General features: G+C 41.0%; 1 protein-coding gene across 1 annotated transcript in view; it reads left to right on the top strand.

The window, feature by feature from the left end:
• Positions 1 to 19260, top strand: part of LIG4 (DNA ligase 4) — a 75153-nt gene extending 55893 nt beyond the window's left edge. Inside the window, exons 5-8 of the transcript XR_015767917.1 lie at positions 11021 to 11114; positions 14648 to 14729; positions 15631 to 15739; positions 17993 to 19260. The gene's annotated coding sequence lies outside the window, so the exon portion shown is untranslated. The remainder of the gene's footprint in view (positions 1 to 11020; positions 11115 to 14647; positions 14730 to 15630; positions 15740 to 17992) is intronic.
• The last annotated feature ends 1416 nt before the right edge of the window (positions 19261 to 20676 follow it).

Genomic DNA, 20676 nt, shown 5'->3' with positions numbered 1-20676 from the left:
CTAGAAGTCTGTTTGGTGAGATGCAGGTTGCGTATTCTGCTTGATAGATACCAAATATTTATGGAGGCTGCTCTGAGCACCTCATACTGGGTTAACCAACAAGAACAAAAATTTGAAAGAAACAGCTTCTGTCTTCAAAAGTTTCTTTTGAAGTTTCTTTAAAGTGGCCAGTGGGTTGAAACAAGTGCAATTTACCACGTGGTAAATCCTTTGACATAAGATGTGTAAAGAGCTGTGGGTAAAGAGAGACAGTTTTTCAAGGTTGATGGGATGTGAGCTCAGGCAGGCATGAATAACACACCACACCATGGCGCCTTTGGGGCTTGTCAAAGCAAAAACCCCACCAGAAAAAGGTAGACAGGCAAGGAGACTTTATTCAAGGTCATTGCAATAGGGGAGAGAGGCCGGGCCCAGTCTGAGCTTCACTCCATGACAACAAAGGGCAGGGGGTCCTTAAGGATAGACGAGGGGAGAACGAGGCCACCTGCGGTTGCTAAAAGGCAGCACCCAAAGTAAAAGTAAACCCATGTCCTTGTGACAAGAGATAGTTTTGCAACAAGGAGCAAAGCACGCACCAAATTTAGGCTCTTACCCTCCAACAGAACCTGGGAGATGAGGGTGTTACCTCTTGGGATGTATACACCTCAAAGGGATGACTCTGCGTCCTTGAGAAAGACAGTCCTGGATTCTAAAACTTGCAAGAGCCCTTTAAGAAGATTAGCAGACATTACAAAGAGGAAGAAAACGAATTTGCAAGGTTTCCAAAGTAAGCTCTCTAAGCAAAGAGTAGGAAGAAGCCTGACTCAAGTTTCCTCTTGCTGAGGGAACATTCGGGCTGTTCCGAGCTGCCTCTGCATCTTGGGCACGTGGCCGGAAGGCGTGCCAAGTGCCTGGAGGTGAGGAGGTGACCAGGGGACCGATCGTGAACGGTGGTGAAAGTCCTCAGGTGGGTTTCAGGCTCCATTCTGTAATCACTGAACTATTTTAAGCATGGGAATGAAATGATCAAACTTCCAAATTAAGAAAGTATGACAATTTGCATATGTGTACAAAAGAAGCATTAAAGAGGGTAAGACAGGTCACAGGAAGAATAAAAATGTGAAAGGGATGCTCTTGCTTAGTGCTCAAAACTGTGATGTGGGTGTTTATTGTCTCCACTTTCACATGATAAATTCAAGGCTCCAAGTGTTTAAGTAACTTTTCCGAATGTCATGTATTTAGTGAATGTGAGTAATTTCACACCCATCTGTGTCCCAACGAGCTTGCGAGCTTCCCACTTGGCAGTGGGGTTACTGAACCAGTGACCAGACCATCCAGCCGAACAGTTGTGGGCTGGCTTTGGGAGATATGAGGTCATGTGTGAATGGTGGTAATTCGGGATTTATGGCACTGGCATGATTCTGGAGAACTGCAAAGTGAATCACTATCCCTGTCTGGTGGACTGAGATAGATGTCAACTCTTCCTAGAAAATACTCCTAGGATCTTGGCCATCGTCAGCCTCCTTTGGTTTCCTAGATTGAATGAGATAATGCACATAACACAGCTTCACAAATTGTGAAATCCTAAGAGATGAAGGGTATTACTTCACGTTAGGATAGAAATCGTTTATAAATCAGTTTCCATCTTAAGGGCACTAGGGGAGATTATATTCGGAGGAGCCCCATTGTGAATTATTTATAAAGTGAAGAATTACTTCCGATGGGATGATTGTGGATTTTCATATTTGGGGGCGCTGTCTGTGGATGACTCAAAAACCCTCCCTGAAATCCAAAACATTATCTTGAGAAAATATCCATTTAAAAAAAAAAGAAAAGAAAATATCCATTTAAATATGTATCACAATATTCTGTATTGCAAGTTATGGAAAACCCAGTGCAAGTTGTTCTAAACACACAGTTAATTAGCTGGGTTTGCCACTAAAAATCTGGCCTTGGGAGAGCCTTTGTGTAGTAACTCAAGCTGCATGCCCAGAACCACGTTTCGTCCTGGTTGTGCCCCCTGCCTCTCTCCCTGCTGGTCTCACGCCCCCTTGCAGGCTGCACAACCTCCCACCATATGCTCCCTCCCAGTCACTCCACCTGCAGCAGCAAAATGGCTTCAACACCTCAGCCCTCCATTCTCACATCACACAGTTCATAAGAAGAGAGAGCGTCTCTCTCAGTGTCTTCTGCGGAAAGAAGAGAAAACTTCCCTTTCCCAGAAGACCCTCGTGGGTATCCCCTCATATCTTAGGGTTTTCTGTTGGCTACTGGATTGTCCCTGAACCAGCCCCTGTGACCAGGGAATAAGTAGGCTTCTTGACTCGTTTGGATCAGTCGGCCCCTCTCCCCCTGACCCCTGCAGCTGGGTTAGTGCTGTCCTGCCCCAACAACAGTGGTCCCCAAAGGCTGGGTAACTATGGTAAGAAGCAGAAGATGGACATTGCCCGCAAATCTCGTCAACTATCTTTGTGGTTGAACTTAAATTCAGCCCATTTCACCAAATGGATCAATTTTCTTTGAGATTTCCTTTTTAATTACATTGAAGTTCATTGGGTCCTCCCCCAGTCAGTTCATTAAAGATTGTTATATTTCCTTCAGTTTATCTATGGTTTAATTAATAGCTTAGTGTTTTGTTTAACTGACCCTAGAATTTGTCTGGAATTTGTTTTGGTCATAATGTGAAGTGAGGATCCAAGAACTTTTTTTTTTTTTTTTGGCCAAATTATTCTAAGTTCTTATTAACCTTTATTGAAAAGTTCTTCCCTGTGCATTGTGCTGTCTCCCTTAAGGTATATCTCCTTAGGTATCTGTTTCATTCTGTTTATTTATTGACCATTCTCTTGCGATAACTCAAATTTTGTTTATTTTAACTGTTAGTTAATTCTTACTTAACTTGCTTGTATTTTAAGTATAAATGCAAGATATTTACATGGTGATTTCTTCCATTAAGAGCATATAAAACAAAAACCCCTTTCATTCCACAGAGATAATAATTTATTATATTTCCTTCTGGAGACATTCAATGCATTGATTCATATGTAGATGTAAAAATCTGCAAAGGAGACTTTGCACTGCATACTGTTCTAAACCACAATCTTTACAATTAACAACACGTGGAAATTATTTCCATATTAGCAAGTTAAAATCAACTTCATTCTTTATAATAGTCACAGAGTATGTGTATTTATGGATATACTATAGATTAAGTAACTGGCATTCTCTTCAAGGACCCTTAGCTTATTTATTGTTCATGCTTTGAATATATTTCCATTTGTGTACAAGTTAATAATTAAGATAAATCCTACAGGTGGGTAGCTGGGTCGAAGGACAAAAAAGGTATAAATATTGAAGAGCTAAGTTGCTCTGTTTGCACTGTTCCAGCAAGAGGGGATGGTGGGGTTGTGTCTTACACTCTCTTCAACATTGCAGGTCAAGCACTTCAAACTTTACCAACATGAGGGTAAAGATAGTATCTTACCTTTTCAAGTTTGTATCTGTGTAATTCTATTTTATAATAACATGTGATTTTCATGTTTCCTATGTATATAAGCAATTTGTCTCCTCTGCATTATCACTTGTATTTTTGCATTTTTATTTTAAAAAATGGGATGTTAGTTTTTCCCCTACAAATTTAAAGTAGTTCTTTATACATTTTAGGTATTATCCCTTGGTCTGGCCTATGTCTTAAAAATAAATGTTTCCTTAATGTGTACTTCCCTTTCAAGTTGGGTTATGGGGGGTTTGCCTTTTCATAGTTTACAAACGTTTCATGTTCAAGTTTTTCAGTATTTTTCTTTATGCCCTCTGGTATTTGTTTCTGTTTTCCTGAGCTTCTTGAACTATGTCAATCTCTTGATTATTGCTGCATTATAATGTTTTAATATCTCGCTCTCCGTTACTGTTTGCTTTTCAGAATTCTTGTAGATTTCTTGTAAGTTCTCTTCCCTGTATACTTTGGAATCCGAATGCTTAGCTGCCCCAGAAATCCAGCCGGTATTTTTGTTGGGAATTTTCAAAACCATAAATCTGCAAGAGAGAAAAAGAGAAAGAAGACAGAGAGGGTAAAATTTTGGCAAAATCTTGGAAGCTGGAAAGCAGATGTACAACAGTAACTAAGGTCGCATGAACAGGAAACATTAATCCTAAACTAAAAATGGGCAAAGCCAAGAAGCAACCCGACTCACACAGCTAATCCTCCAGAGGCTTGGGATTGGAGAACAAATAACCTCAAAATGGAAGATCAAATGCTGCACTGGAAGAATTGTTTCTTACCCACTTAGATACCATCCGTCCTTCTCTTTCCCTGCAAAACATACCCGCAGAAGAGGGTAAAACAGAGATTTGCTTGATGGGTCAAAGCAGGAACAGCTGAGTATCAGAATGAGCTAATGTATTTTAAAATACCTGGATAACGATCTTCCCACACACATTTTTTCCTGACTTTTTCAACAAAGCCATAGCTCTATCATAGTGATTGTTGGGGAGGAGGCAGGTTTGTGGGGCGTGAAGCTCACAAAATTTGGAGACCCTTACTATAGACTGAATGTTGTATCAATCAGAATTCACGCCATGGTTGGGCGCCCGGGTGGCTCAGTCGGTTAAGCGACTGCCTTCGGCTCAGGTCATGATCCCAGGGTCCTGGGATCGAGTCCCGCATCGGGGTCCTGGCTCAGCGGCGGGCCTGCTTCTCCCTCTGACATTCTCCCCTCTCGTGCTGTTTCTCTCTCGCTCGCTCGCTCTCTAATAAATAAATTAAATCTTTAAAAAAAAAAAAAAGAATGCATGCCATGGTCATAATCCCCAGTGTGATGGTGTTTGAAGGTGGAGCCTCTGGGAGGTAATTGGGATTAGATTAGTATAGGAAGGTGAGACTCTCATGATGGAATTAATGCCCATCCAAAAAGAGGAGGAGACACCAATCTGCTTCCTGTGAGAGCACAGTGGGAAGGCCACCGTTGCAAAAGGCAAGAGGGCCCTCACCAGGAGCCAGATCTGCCTGCCCCTTGATCTGGGACGTCCTAGCCTCCAGAACTTCAAGAAATAAAAGCCTGTTTTTTAAGCCACTAATCCATGGTATTTTGTTATAGTAGCCTAAGCTGACCAAGACAACTGTCTTCCAAAGGAAAAAAAAAAATCAAGATTATAAACTTTCAAAACCAGAGGACCGTGTGGACACATGGCTCAGGCCCTGCGGGGAGGCTGGTGCCTCGCTGGCCACCTCGGCCCCTGGCTCTGCACGGCGCGCTGCTGCTGGATTGATCCTCTCCCTCTTTACTCCTTCTCCTCCCCCCCGCTTCCCCAGGTCTCCTCGATGATTTTACTGCACTCACTCATTTAAGCCCAGTCGAATTTCACTGAGGTTTTGACCAAATAGGTCAGACGTTATTTTACTAACCGAATTTTGTTATTTGTATTTTTTTGTTCCCGTATCTTCAGAAAAACTCAAATACAATTCTGACCAGCAACTTCCCTGTGGTATTCAAGATCGTGATAGTCACTTTTCATTTCTTAACTAACTCTGGGTGCTGAGGGGAGCTTTCTCAGATAAAATTACATTAATGTCTTCTGAATAAAAGAACAGTTGGGAAAATATATGTGAGGAAAGATTATTTTAATAAAAACCAAAATAACCATAATCCTTTCTTGGGTATCAATCAGTTCTACTGAAAAATGGTAGTTTGGAATTGTCTTTTAATAACTACTATACTTTCCCCATAATACATTTTGCTCTACAAAAATTGTCAGGATGACAATTTGAATACCATTTAGTTCTTTCTGACTTCATCTCAAAGAAGCTTGCAAACCTCCAATCTAATTGTTTATCAATATCTTTGAATAGACTGATAAATTATTGAAATAAAGGAAATTTATAAATCGTTCATTTATTTAAAAAAAAGCATGCACCTCTCACTTTAATGGGAGATTTGTGTATACATATGGGATTTATGCATTGCATGTATACCCTCAGTATGAATACACACATATCATCCTATAATACATATGTATAGAACCCTCGATGATTTCTGCTCCCCAAGCCGTTCCTGATTCCTTTACTTAAATACCTTGTTTCTTCTCCTCTCTTTGTTGAACTTTCATTTCCACTCTTTCTCTCTACTTACCCATTTTTTCCTGTTTCAGGATCATTTCTGGAAGTATTGACTTCGTTGGGGTCAGGAGCTTCATTCCAGGTGCAGCAGAAAAGGAGTTCCGGCGAGTGGGTGGCAGGGCACAGTGTGGCTGGGCCCGCCGGAGTGGTGGAGGCGGATGGGCAGAGCACCCACCCGTGGAAGGGCACAAAGGTTGCATCTCCATGTATAATGTGTATTTACATGTGCAATGTCACCTCATCTTTTCTACAACCCTACACATCCTTTTTATTAGGTCCATTTAACAGATGAGGAAGGAAAGGCACAGAGCATGTGAATCTATACTCCAAAATCGGCATAGCGTTGGAGCACAAACTCCGTGTGGGTCTTCTGATTCCCAGCTGTGACCGCGTCCATGCTCCATGCCATCAAAGCCATTCTACCTGAACAGAGAAACGTCGTCAGTTGCTAGGGATCCAAGGGGAGTTCCATTCCGATAGCATCGCACTTCAGTGATGGACTGTCTGAAAAAGATGGAGTCCTCTCATGTGAAAACTGGTCAGCAAGGCACCATTGGGGAGTTACTTGGGGGGCACTAGCTTTACTGTAATGTTATGGTGATAATTAAATCAGCAAGAAGGCATCTAAAATAATATATAGTTTAGGTACTACTCCTATATTTTAATTTTCTTCAGCTCACTGTTTTTACATGAATTGCTTATTTATATATTAAAGTTTCAATGAGTTTAATGTTTTTTCACATATATGCCTAGTCCCATATATATTTCTGTATCTTCTACAAGGGGTTCTGTCTTAGCCAGGCTAACTTGGCTCTTTTAACGCTGATTCTCTTTGACCCCATGGGGACCTGAATGCGGAGCTATTAATGAAGTCATATAAAGGAATTTGCTGGGAAGATGGCTGCAGAGCACCTAGCTCTGGGCCACACACAGAGAAATCTCCAGAGATAATGATAGTGTCTTTCACTGAATTAGCAATTTAGCCAGTATGCTGGGTACTAGCTGCTCCTTTTCCTTCATGGTGGTAATAGTCCAAAGTAACCCGCCGTAGTATGTGCAAGGGTCAAACCTGGGTGCACCTTGCTGAGGAATCATTGATTTCTGAGAATATTTGCTCTCTCAAGCTAGAAATTACAAATGCATTTTGCAATTATGCAATTTCTAATTACATAATGAACTTATACAGGCTACTGTCCAAGAACGCTCTGTATTATACAGATTCCAGGTTCTACTGAAAGCATAGAGTAAAATGTAACATTATTTCTGAGAACCAAGGTATGAACAAATCTTTACCCAAAACACTTGCAATTTAACAAATACTTTTGTTGATAGAATACCTCAATGAGGAGGGATTTTAATAAAATTAAATGCCAAATAATATATTTTTCCTTTGAGCAATACGCATTTTCCTCAACAAACTTATGTGAGACCTAATTTGAAGTGTGCATTAGAGTGTGGGGTCTGGCAACTGGCAGCTTTTAGGTAAATAAAATGAATAGAAATTATAGAGTGAGAGATATCAATAGTGAAGACAATCCTATGCCTGGTTAATAATCTAATTATCACTGTACTCTTTTTTTTAAAGATTTTATTTACTTATTTATTTATTTGAGAGGGGGCGGGTAGGGAACAGAGACAGAGGGAGAAGCAGATTACACCCTGAGCACAGAGCCCAATGTCGGGCTCAGTCTCATGACCCTGAAATCATTACCTGATTACCTGACCCGAAACCAAGAGTCGGAATTTCAACCGACCCAGCTACCCAGGCGCCCCATCACTGTACTCTTGATACAAGTATATTCTTATATTGAATTCTCTGTAAATGAATTTTGAGTTCTATAAAGTTACATTTCATTCACTTACAAGAAAGCAGATGGGGCGCCTGGGTGGCTCAGTCAGTTGAGTCTGCCTTCAGCTTGGGTCATGATCTCAGGGTCCTGGGATCAAGTGTGGCATCAGGCTCCCTGCTCGGCGGAGAGTCTGCTTCTCCTTCTCCCCCCACCCCACGCTTGCGCTCTCTGTCTCTTTCTCTCTATGAAATAGATAAAAATCTTTAAAAAAAAAAGAAAGTAGATAGTATCCTGTTGTGTGAAACAACAGATAAGACAGGAATAACATACTCTCACGAATATCACCTGCCTTAGTGACTTAGTTAAAACCCACTTCGAACAGCTGTTATTTTTATGATCTCACCCATCATTTCAACAGGATTATCATTATTTTAGATTTTTCTTCTTAAGAGGCATTTCTCCTTGACTACTTGACTCTTTCTCTTAAGTATATTTTAAGTGTCTTTCCTAAACTCAGATTTCTTCCCCCAAGTACAGATGCATTTTATTTGATTCGTAGATGCTCTGTAGTTTATCTGTGTTTGTTCTCCCTAGAACTATATAATTTTAGAGCTTTCAGAGCTTCATATTTGCTGTTACTTATATTCAATAAGTTCCAAAGAAGAAACGTCAAATAAATGGAAAATTGAATTTCATATAGTTAATATGTTAAGTCCTAAAGTGACATAGCATTAAAAATAGGAGGGCATAATAGACAGATGTAAATGATCACACTTTTCCTGAAATATTAATAGGCTTTTAATCTTGTCATTATCAAGAGCTTTGTGCCCTTTCTAAGGTGAATTAAGCATTGTTCTTTATCACAGGATTTGACTAAAACTTTAATTATTGATATAATTCAGCCCTTTTATAACATAGCTCATTATTCAAGTCAGATCTACTAATCTATATTGAGCACCTATTTTCCATTGGAACTGTGCAAGGTGCTTTGGGGACACAAATTAAAAGCAAAAGACAAAATGTCATAATCTTTGGGCTTTTTGATGTGTCTAGAGAGATAGTAGTCCAAAGATTACCCTTTAAAATATTATAATTACATATTGCAAAAATATGAAATGACATGTAGAGCTTATACTTAATGGAGGAGACAGATTCACAGATAGTTGTAATGTTGTATAGTTTTTTTTTTTTTCAACTGGTGAGCTGCTTGGGTGATAAGGAATGGCACTCAACTAGGGTTCAGGAGGATATCACTGACCAAGCAATGCTGTGTCTGCTTCTTAAGAGAGTTTCTGGAAGCAATGTAAGTTTGGAAGACTTTGGGGGAACAAGGTCACATGAGCGAGATAGATCTAGGGTGTGGGATGCAGAACCCTAACTGTTTGATGTAGGAGCTGGGTAAAATGGTTGCAGATGAGGCTGGAAAGCTGAGGGTGACCTTACCTGCATTCATTGAATTTTACTAGGCTTTGTTGTGGTAACAACTTACAAATATTGGCCACTTAACCAACTACAAGTTGATTTTTTGATCAGGTGGTCTGCTAGATATTGAGACAAATCTCCAGCATTCTCACACAATATAAAACATCACACTGGCATTCCAGCACAAAGGACAGACCCCAGAATACAGGATCTGGAGAGAAAAACAGATTTTCTAGCCGAGTCTCATCTTGTGGGAGAGCACCTGTCCAGGGCACACGGACTACACTGGACCAAAAGAGTGGCCAGTTCCCGAGCTATCACAAAGGATCGCAGTGAGAAGGCTTATAAAACTGTAAGTCCTCTCCTACCTTACCACCCCCACCGCCTCCCAGGGTGAGGACAGGTAGAATTCCTTAGGGAAATGGGGATGGTTTTCAAATTGCTTTAACTTGAATTTCAAAAGGCATCTGGGTTACTATTAACACAATGCCAGACTTGAAGGATGGTCTCAATCAAGGTTAGTTTTTCCTCCTCTCCTGCCCCGACCAGGGTTGAAGAAAAGAAAACAAATTAGCTGGCAAAGTAAAATGACAGCAATTTCAAGGCACAAGCAAGCTGTGCATTTGATAATCTAGGTTTTAGGGAAGGACGTAGCAATTTAGTGCGTTACAAGTCAACAGGAAGTGATTTTTTTTTTATTTTTACAGAGAACAGCAACAATTTTTATTCTTAAAATTTATTAAGCAATCTATCATATCTCTACTATGAACATCAACGTCTGGTTTCCGATCCTGGTTATAACTTCCTCAAATCCAAGAGCCTTGTATTGCATCCATATATTTGCCGTCATGTAAAGATGCTCATAATTCTCTGTACATCTTTAGGGATGGTGGTGATGAGGGGTCAATAAGAGTCTTATTTTGCCTTATTTATCGTTTGAAGTGCTATGGTGGTTTTCCTGTTCATCTTAGACCTAGTTTGGGGATATTTTAAACAAGAATTGTCCTTAAAATTACGAATATCTGGGACACATGTGGACTTAGCTTCCGGTCTGAGCTATAAGGGAGCAGGGCAGTGTGCAGCTGTATTTTAATAGCATTATGTGTTAGAAAGATAGTTAGGGGGAAAGTGAGAAGGAACATTTTAATCTAATCATGAATGTCCTTAATCAGAGCCCTGCCTTCGGCAGGAGGTTAACATTAGGGAGATGGAACAGAACCACGAATACAGACTCTACCTCATTAGAGAAGAAAAGCAGAGGAAATGATGTCACTGGCAAACCATGGGATGCAGGATGAGAAAGCTCCAGAAAGCGATGCTGAAAAGAATACTGGGGAAAGGGCACACAGGCGAGGACCCTCAGCAGGACAAGAGCTAACTGAGTGAAGAAAGTGCCTTGATTTCCGCTGCCTCCCAAATGTACTGATTAATTCAGTAGGCTTCCAGTGTCATGAAATGGAGCTCAGAGACACTTCAAGAAAGTTGGACTAGGGAGAATTAAGGGATTAATAATAATATTAAATAGGTTACGATTTTTTTTTTCTTTTTTGGTCCACATGCATGCACTGAATTATTTTTAACCATCACTTATTTTTTAGCTTGGGAATATAATGAACATTGAATTTCTTAATTCTTTAGGAATATCATGAGGGTGAAGAGACTTATACTCATGAGGTTCCCTAAACACACAGTTAGCTTTTCTATTTCTGCTTTCATGCAGGTTTGCCTTCTGCCAGCCTCATCTCTAAGTCCCAGTTCAAAGGCCACCTGTCATCTGGATCGCTCTTTGATCCCCTTTGATCCCCACAGAGAAGGTGAGTAGTATGTATCTATGTGTATCTATTATAGTTGTTACAAGGTAACCCTAGAGTTAATAACTTATGTTTCCTTTTCCTGTGAGGCTCGCTAGGGTAGGGATGATGTCTTGTAGTTATTTTGATTTCCCAGAGGATAGTGTGGTGCATAAACAGAGTAAGAGCTTAAGAAACATAAGGAGAGAAAGTCAAGATCTTGAGCAGAAAGTGGCCTTGAAATCAGAATCACAATGGAAGGGTTTTACTTCATTGAGTCTCAGTGGTCTGCTGTTCGGATTCGTACATTGAAACTCAGCCTCCTCTCCGCAGGTCTGAGGCGAGGGTACCTTAAGCTGGGGCTCAGAAACTCAGGTCTTGTGGTGAGGGTTTGTGGATAGAGAGATTTTGGTGTGACAGTAGCTGTAAAAGGAATGGGTTTAGGCACCAAGAAAACCCACCCTGTCTTTGAATCTGGTCCGGCCCCGTTTCTTTCTTCAGACGACCCCCTCTGGTTTCTCTGTCCTCCGACAGAAGGACCGTCTTAATGGTCATGATCACAGCCCAAGGCAGAATGTTGTAAAAGAGATATTGGTTCAATTATGAATAAAGAATAAGAACCACAAATGAAACACAAACAGCGAATAAAACTAAATACCTGGTAAAACAAAGAAACAAATTTCAAATAATAATTGATAACATGTCAATACGAGAATTGGCACAGCCTTGCAGGTATTTATGTAATATAATTTGCCTATGATCTCTCCAACAAAAGCAGAATACTTCTATTATTTGCCTACATAACCACTTTTGGCTTCCTTTGCACAAACAAGAAGAACGAATATTATTATGATCTCTTAAGGCTTAAGTGAGATTTTGCCAAAACCAACAATGAGCTCTGGTCACAATTAGCTTCCCTTCATCTCACAAGTTTCTAGGGCTGTTGGAAAATTACTTTTTGAATCCAGGTTAGATCTCACATAGAACATGGAAATGTACTCGAAAAAGATATAATCTCTGGGTGAACTGCTTCCTCGTGGTAGTAAACTCAACTCTCCGTTCTGTTATGTAAGCCCTCAGGAATTCCCACTTATCTGGGCCCCAACTTTAATGAACCTTTGAATGTCACTGATCGATCAGACACAAAAGACTACTCAATCTATAATTCCATTTACACATTATTCTAGAAAAGGCAGAATTGTATTGACGGGAAGAGGAACAGGGTTCTCGGGACAGGCTGGAAAGGGGCATGAAGGCACTCTTGAGGTGATAGAAATGTTCAATATCTATCATGTGGTGGTGGCTAAACGACTCCATGCATCTGGAAACTTCATCAGATCATACACTTAAAATTAGTCATTTTTATTGTAGGTCAATTCTACGTCAACAAAGCCACTCAAATCTAATGACCAAGTTGGGTACATGATAACCTGTGACTCTTATAGTTCATCACTGCAGGTTCCTTATGTTTCAGGGTTATGTTCTGAAGAAATTTAGAAAACTCAAGTGTTTCTCACTCTATCACAGGCAATAATATGGGTGACAATTGAGTTAAAATAAAACCAGTTTTTAGAGTAAGCAGTTAAAGATGGGGAGGTGTGGAAGAAATGTAGGGAGTAGAAATTAGTATAATCCCTGCCTTGTTTTCTGGAATAAGAATTGACGGCATTACTAGTGCCTGTGAGGTTACCGACTTCCGAAGCTTTGCTTTTTTGTATCGATTAATCCATTGTGTGTGTGTGTGTGTTCACACATGTGTGCACACTCAAGCACTGTGTAGTGGAAAAAACATCAGAACTAGGGTCCCAGTTCCATCCCTTACTGGCTGTGTGGCCTTGGAAAGATCATTTATATTTCTGAGCCTGTTCTGAAAGGAGGCATAATGGAATTAAAAACAAAATCCTAACACCCAATATTGTGAGAGGTTCAAATGACAGCGTTCTTTTTACCAACAAAGTAATAATGCAATGAACCAAATCCTTGGGAGTTCATGGCCTTGGTGTGAAGGGGTCGTGTACTTGTCTTCCAGCCCTCAGTAGAGCAGGTGCGAGTTATGCCATGTGCTGACATTGACGCTGTTTGTCTGTCTTCTTGTTCTCACAGCTAGTGACACATTTTAATAATCTGCCTAATGACTTCAGGTGTTGATTTCTATGAAGCTATACCTCTGTCGCTCTCATTCTCTTAAAATAGACAGTGTTATAAAAGCTTATTAAAGAGTGTGCCAGTTTTGAACTCACATTAACAGAATCACCAAGAGGAAACTCTCTATTTCTCAGAGGTGAATACTTCGGTTTGTGGAATAAAGTCAAATAGAAAATAAGTATAAATATGAAATGTACGTATCTTTCTATTTCTCAATCTGTTATCACAATACATTTTGCTGTTTTGCCCCATTCTCCTTTCATTTTAAGTGGGCCATGTTTCAGGTAAATTACTGAAATTACTATTTCTTATCCTTGCCCTTTTTGCTCAACGAAGATTTCCCTTCCTCACATGACTTTCTGGTGGGTAACACCTTCCTCAGCCCATAAGCCCAAACACTCCTGGAATATCCTTCATTAAACTTCCTCTGCTGTGAGTAATCGTAATAAATCTGCTTGACTCTCTACTCTTATATTTATTTATACCTCATTTATGGCCCTCATTGTTTGTATGTGTCTTATGTTTACTTGTAAACATTGCCTCCTGATCTGTAGGTAAAATTTATTACTACTTACTTGTTGCTAGGCACTTTCCATGGATTACTCGGTGAGCTTGCTACATGATCCCATGAGGTAGATACCATTGTTACTTTGCTTTTATGATTAAGGAAATTGAAGGAAATATATGTTAAGTGTTTGGTCAATGTCTTACAGCTAGTAAATGAAGAAAAGAAGATTGGAAGGATCAAACTGATAGCCCCTTTAACATGTGTATTTATTTAAATATCTGTGGCTTTAGGTAGACTTTAATCCCTCAGAGGGCAAAAGATCTTTCTTCCTTATGTCTCAGGTGCTTAGCACATGACTTCACCCATAATAAACTCTTGATAAGTATTAGCTGAGTGACTAAATGGAAATACATATTTGCAAATCATGACAACCAAAATTTATTACTTTTAATAAGTGGAGAATAAATATTACAGCAAATCAACAATAGATGATTAAATTAACAGGAAAGGAAAGAGATTTTTGAAAGAAGTGCAATGAAAAGTAAAGGTAAACCATATTCAGTCTCATCAGAACTGAAAAGTAAAAACATCCATTTTTAGTTTTTACTTACGTATTGGAAGACAGATGATGATAGAAACCATCTTCTCTTAAATGCCTGGCTTTGTAAACCAAACAAGTAGTTAAGAACCCAGAATCTTAAGTCAGGTTGACTGGCTGGCTGTTAAGTCCCAGCCCTGCAGCTTGTTGGTAACATCTCGGGGCCTCAATGTCCTCATCCATAAAATGGGCTGGTGGCTGTGCTTTCTTCAGAGGGTGATTGTGAGGATTCAGAGAGTGGACGTTTGTAATTTTCATAATATTGACAGTAAATCCTTATTTAACACGCGATTCTTGTGTTTTCAGGAGAGGCCAGACGGAATCCCGTATTCGCTGAGTGCCAAGCACGTTCCAGGGGCACCACGTGTCATTTTTCCAGCTGAGGCAGGTACCATCAGCCTTTTCGTACAGGTGGCGAAACCACAGAGCAAGAAGCCGGGAATCCATCCAGGGCCCACATTCAGTCGAGGAACTAACGTGACTCCTAACCCTCTCTGTTAACACCACATCCTCCCTCAACAGGCTGTAAGCTTCTTGAAATTAACCTGGATGTTTATTTTTGATCTGCACACTACCCATCATATGGTATTGCACAAACTGTAATTACTAATAATCACTGAAGGAACACATATAGATCGAGAACCTGAAATAAATTTCTGTCCTTAAGAGACTTAAAATGTATTTGGATAAATAAGATACTTCAGGAGAGAGCTAATGATATAAATAAATTTGACATAAATGCCAATTGAATTAGAATTAAGAAGTACTTTTAGGAGCTCAGAGACAATCCTTTGCATGCTTATTTAATACTTGATAGTTTTCTTTAAAGGTAACTTATTTAAATCTCTATTTTCTTCTTTCCATCTCTGAGATAATGAAATTTGCTGAATGGCCTTCCTTTTGTTATGGTTTTTCAGGATGGTATTCATTGGTTTACAATAATTTCAATGTTTCTCACTCTCCATAGATAAACAGTATTGATCATATGGCCTTAAACATCCATTTTCCTTTTGTACTCCTTCAGAAGATATTCAGTGATATTAGACTGCAGCAGGCTATGTGACCCGAGGTGGGAGACAGACCTCCCTTTGGTCTTCTAAGTGTTCGAAGCCATGCTTAATATGAAGCAACCTGTTATCAATTAGCAAAGGACAGTGAGGAGGCAGATGAGATCCTGGTGATAAGAGAACAAAGTCGATAGGTCTCAGTTTGAACACCTGTACTGAAGGAGAGTTGAACACACAGGGAAATACAGTGACCGCTGCAACAGGTCATGTCTCCTTGAATAGGAACACAGAGAGCACATCTTCGACATGCAAACATCAGGCTGGGAGGGGACACAAGATGGTGCAGCTTACCCAGGGCACTCTGCCTGGTGATCATCCTCGGACATGGAGGGTAAGGAGCTTATTCTTTGTACAAGGATGTCAAACGCAACCCATGCTCAGGATTTGAGAACTAAAGGGACATTATAGATCCTCATTCCTCAGAAGAGAACTACTGGGGACCCCAATAGGCAAACTGATGCTCTCAAAGTCGTACCATTAAGTAAGGCCAGATTCAGAGCTGAGACAGAAAACAGGGTCTCGATGATTAAAATCATGTCTTTATGCTAGATTCTGTCCTGGCCCTAGGAAACATTATGCCAAGCATTAGGGTTTTTGATTATTTTTCTTCTCCATTTATCACCCGTCTACCTGGGCTGCTGCCCCAACCCCCCGCCACAAGTGTCCCCCCTCCCCATTTCCCCTTCCTGTACCGCCATTAGCCAAAAGTGGCGGTACTTAATTAAGGATGGACACACTGGCTGAGAGGTAGTACTGGAAATGTACTGTGAGGTTTTGGAGACTGAGTCCTCCCCCGTATGCCAGGAATGGGGCTCTGATTGGAAATGGCAAGGTGCGGACAGTGACTTTAGACATATGAGGCCAATGCTGTCACCTGAGGGCCATGGAAGGCAGGAGGTCCACCTGATGTCCCGGGTGATCCAGCAGAGGAGGTTTCCCTCCAGGGGTGGCCAGTGTTACCCAGTGGCTCCCAATGCTCGGGATAAAATTTGCAAGAGGACAGGAATACGTCAAGGAAGGACTTTCAATGAAACGAAATCGTGACTTGCTGGCTTGGAAGGCTCCCAGCTCTCCAGATGCCAAACAAGACTAAAATTAAAAAATGGCTTCTGAGCAAACATCCAATCCAGAGCGCTGTCAGGAAAGCCTGGTTCGAAGACAAGGGTGAGAAAGTTGTTGTGAAATGCTCCGTGAAAGCTTGGAAAGATCAGCCTCTGCTAGACCCAGGCCCTCCGAGGTGATGGGGGTGCGCCCTGTGGTCCTCTACATCAGACAGTGGCCTTCTGCCCACAAGAAGGTTGGTCAGCAGAAGCCTGATGGCTTATTTTTCGCGCAGTCTGGGTGAAAGTGTCGCAAAATTCAGTGACTTGGTTCCTAGCAAGGGTGTTAGTCAAGTTGTTAAATTGTGCAGACGTCTCCGCAGAGCTGGAATGTATTCCTCTCTCTCAGAGAGGCTCCAAGCAGAGACAAGACGGAGCCCGAAAGGGAGGAACCCCCAGCTCTTCTCATTCTGTAAATGGTACCCCCTCTCTTCCCTTTCTTCGTCCCAGCACCCTCGGGGGAGCACAGCTAGGTTGCCTCCCGTCAAAAGCCAGCGCCTTATGTTTGTTCTCTGCTGCGGTTGGGTCTCCTCCCTGCCTGGCATCGCCTGAACCCCAATGCTCCCAATTCTCTCCGAGGCTTTTCAGTGAGCAGGGGAGCTCTTTCTTTGGGAAAGTTTTACTCTCAGACTCTCTGGAGAATGAGGTAAGGAGAGAAAGAAACGAAAGTAATGTAGGCAGTTACAAAGATTCCCGAGTTTTACACATTCTGAAGTCCACAGACAGCCTCCTTCTGGTGCCTAACACCCCGGGGCCCCTAAGCAGCATGTCTTAATGAGGGTCCAGGGACTTACACAACTTCTGTGGACAGGTTCCGGGTTAAAGTCTAAAAAGTTTATTTTTAGCAACGTGTTGGAGTTTTTATAAGCAAATGTTCGTTGTACATTTACTTTTGAAAAGTTAAAAACAGCATGTGTATATAATCTGGTTTGAAAGAAAATAGATACCCATAGACTTAAAACAGACTCTTCTCAAGTGTACTACAGACCATTTATAAAAATTGTGACTGACTCATAAGTCAGGTATTAGCAAACAAACACCAAATAAAGTAACTGGTACCATACGTTCTCTGAACCCAATGCAATGTTATTAGAAATGAGTAAGAGAAAGAAAAGGTAACCAAAAGAGACCTCATAATTTTATAAAATTGAATACAGTCCTCAGTAATACAGACTTCTAGTCCACAAAGCTGAGCCAATGGCCAACACTGCTAAGGGCCCTCTCTACCAAAGCAGAGACAGATGCCAAACCCCAGGTATGACATCACTGTCTGGTGGCAAGTTGACTCCATGTGTCCAGTTCCATTATGGTGGGGGCCCATATCCTTACTTTCAATATGGATTCGACTTCCATGCCTGCCATATCTCTTCCAGACCTACCTCAGTAAACTTATGAAGTGCCAAATTCTCTTTCATAGTATTCCACACAACACTATTTCTGACCAAGTTGTCTCTCTTTCTTTCTTTCTTTTTTTTAAATGGCAGAGTACGCAAGGCAATAGACTCGTACCATGGCATTCACTCATGTTATGTGCCCAGTTGTGAGATGCAGCTGGCTCCTGACAATTCAGGTACAGCATCAACTGTGAGAAAATACCTCCTGGGTGTGGGCTATTGTCCTATAGGGTGGATTGAATGCAGTGCAAGATCAATGAAGAAAGAACGCTGTCTCTCCACAGCTGGAACGCTGGACCGGAGAACCAGTGGTAAAAGCAGCAATAGTACCTCTCACTCTTACACCTGAGGCCCATCTGCAAAATCCTTGTTATCCATCACCATGAATTTGGACTCTGCTCTGTCAGAAGTCTAGGGCCTAAGGGACAGGTGATTCATCACAGGATATAACAATGTCTCCACTGAGACTGCCATTTTGCTTTCCTCATGCCATTGATCCAATAGCCCCACAATATTCTATGTCAGCCGGGGGGTTTATCTTGTCAAGCGTGGGGAGTTAGTGCTGCTGCTGGCAATGTGAGTGAGGAGGAATGTGCTAGAGTCCGAGGTAATGATTTAGAGTACCTCGTTCCGATGTCAGGTCTGGTGGGAAAAATTCGTGCAAGACTTCAGCAAGTCCATACAGACAAGACCATAAGGGGCTCAGACCCTGTGGAAATACGGATTTGGGTCCTCCACTACAACCCCCCACACAAATAAAGAACTCACCCAGCTAAGATGCTCCCATGCAATGCGTGGAAGGAGAACCCATTTTAAACATCAGTCACAATCTCTTGATTAATTGTAGAAACTAAGACCCTAGTAACTACCCCTCTTTTCAGCTTTGCTTTCTTAAGCATGTATTTGTAAAAGTGAAACGATTTCCTTCTCCCTTTTTCACAGCATGAATAAAAGGAGTGCTGAAGGGGGTTAGCCATTAAGTCCCTAGCTTATAGGACAGTAAGGTGGGATTATGACCGACCTGGAAGAGGAAAGGATATTACCCAGAGATGTGTACAGTGATTGGTGGACTATGGCCTCCCTTTTAAGGGAGTGGGTGAGTGTAAATAAAGATGGCTGAGAGTGCAAGTAAGTGCCCACGGAAGAGAAGGTACGTTGGAGAGGAGTCACAGCACCGGCTCTCAGCATATCTTCTAGTAAGTCTTTGCAGGAACTCAAAGCAGAAATTTGCATTTCCCAGCTTCCTTCACAGACAGGGTTCTGAAAATGAGTTAAGTCCTTCCAGTTAGATAAACATATGAGATCTGGAAGGTAGAAGTTAGATGGAAGCTATGTTCCTGGATGTTTCAGAAAGCTGAGTCAGGGTGTGTATATATATATATATATACATATATATATATATATTTTTTTTCCTTGCGTGAATAGTCAAGACTCCACTACCCCAGCATTTTAAATATTTTATCAGTACCCAACACTCTATATTAACTAATTTTATGCCCAAAATAGTTGGAGTGGTTTCATTTCCTTAATGGAATCCTTCCTGGCACAATTTTTCATGAAGAAATGTTAGAGGCATTCCCCTTAAAATAAGAGAGGATAGGAAGATGGCCATGCTTACGACTTCTGTTCACTATGAAGAGCGGAGGAAGGCAAGAAAAACGAAATAGCATTTATAAGAATTGGAAAAGAAGAAACAAAACTCATAGACTGTGGCCAGGAGAGCATATTGTCAACACCTGCTCTTGACCATGAGCATGTCTTCTAGGTATGGCCCCTGAGATATTCTCACTCGTGGACCCTAATGTTCTTAACACTGTTTGCAACAACACAGAGTTGATTTTCGAAGTCGTAGGTTATCACCGGGTTGAGAATTCCAATCTCTTTCTTACCTGTTAATATAGTGGACAAAATATTTCCCGAGGAGCATGTTTTGTAATTGTGCACCTTTGCACAGGCAGATCATTCTGTTTTTGTTTGGGGATCTCTACTACTGGAGAAAAGGGAAAAGTCTTTGTATTTAGAGAGTATAAACTCTGAAACTTCAAGTACTAGTTCTTGGTACTAGTTCCAACTTCCCAAATACCTCAGATTCACAGATTTAGTCCCTCATCTACATTTAAATAGTGCTATTATCTTTCGTGTTTTTCTCTTTCTGGTTAAACATTTCTGTGTTTCTATAGCATAGTTTGAGATTATCTTGAATTCTGACTATTGAACTCCATTTAATACGTCCCTGTGTCTTTTTCCATCTCAACCTTTGTGCTACGCACTTAGCATGACATTTTTAGTGTGCACTTGACAGTTCCATAATAGAGTATCGGTTACATATTTTATTCTAGAGAATACATTTCTATTAATTTATACTTTTTCATGAAGATTAGTAGTAGCCATGTTGCCCTATTGACCCAAATTCCGTTTTTATCTATCCTGACATCCGTCTGCTAGAGGACCTAGCTGAAATAGCCAACAGACGTCAGACTCAACCACCTCCATCTGGGAGAGGAGAATAAATCTCACTGTCACTGTTTAAGCTTGGCAGCTCTTGTTCTTAGTGGGGATTCCCCCCTCTGTTCGCCACTCTCCTCTATCTGTAAACACTCCACAGCCACCTAGTCTTAATATCCCACACTAGAATTTCCTAGCCCAACAACTGACCTCCCCAGACACTGATATGCACTGTTTTATCTCACTGGAGACGTGCTCCCACTATCTCATTTGGTTGCAGCTCTAATAACCTGTCTACTCTTTGCCAGTCTTTTCCTCCATGTGGGCTA

Source organism: Eumetopias jubatus, unplaced genomic scaffold (assembly GCF_037043125.1).
Source record: "Eumetopias jubatus isolate StellerSeaLion01/CBP00866 unplaced genomic scaffold, mEumJub1_p1.0 scaffold_3, whole genome shotgun sequence".
Taxonomy (NCBI): domain Eukaryota; kingdom Metazoa; phylum Chordata; class Mammalia; order Carnivora; family Otariidae; genus Eumetopias; species Eumetopias jubatus.
This window is presented reverse-complemented; position numbering and strand designations above follow the sequence as displayed.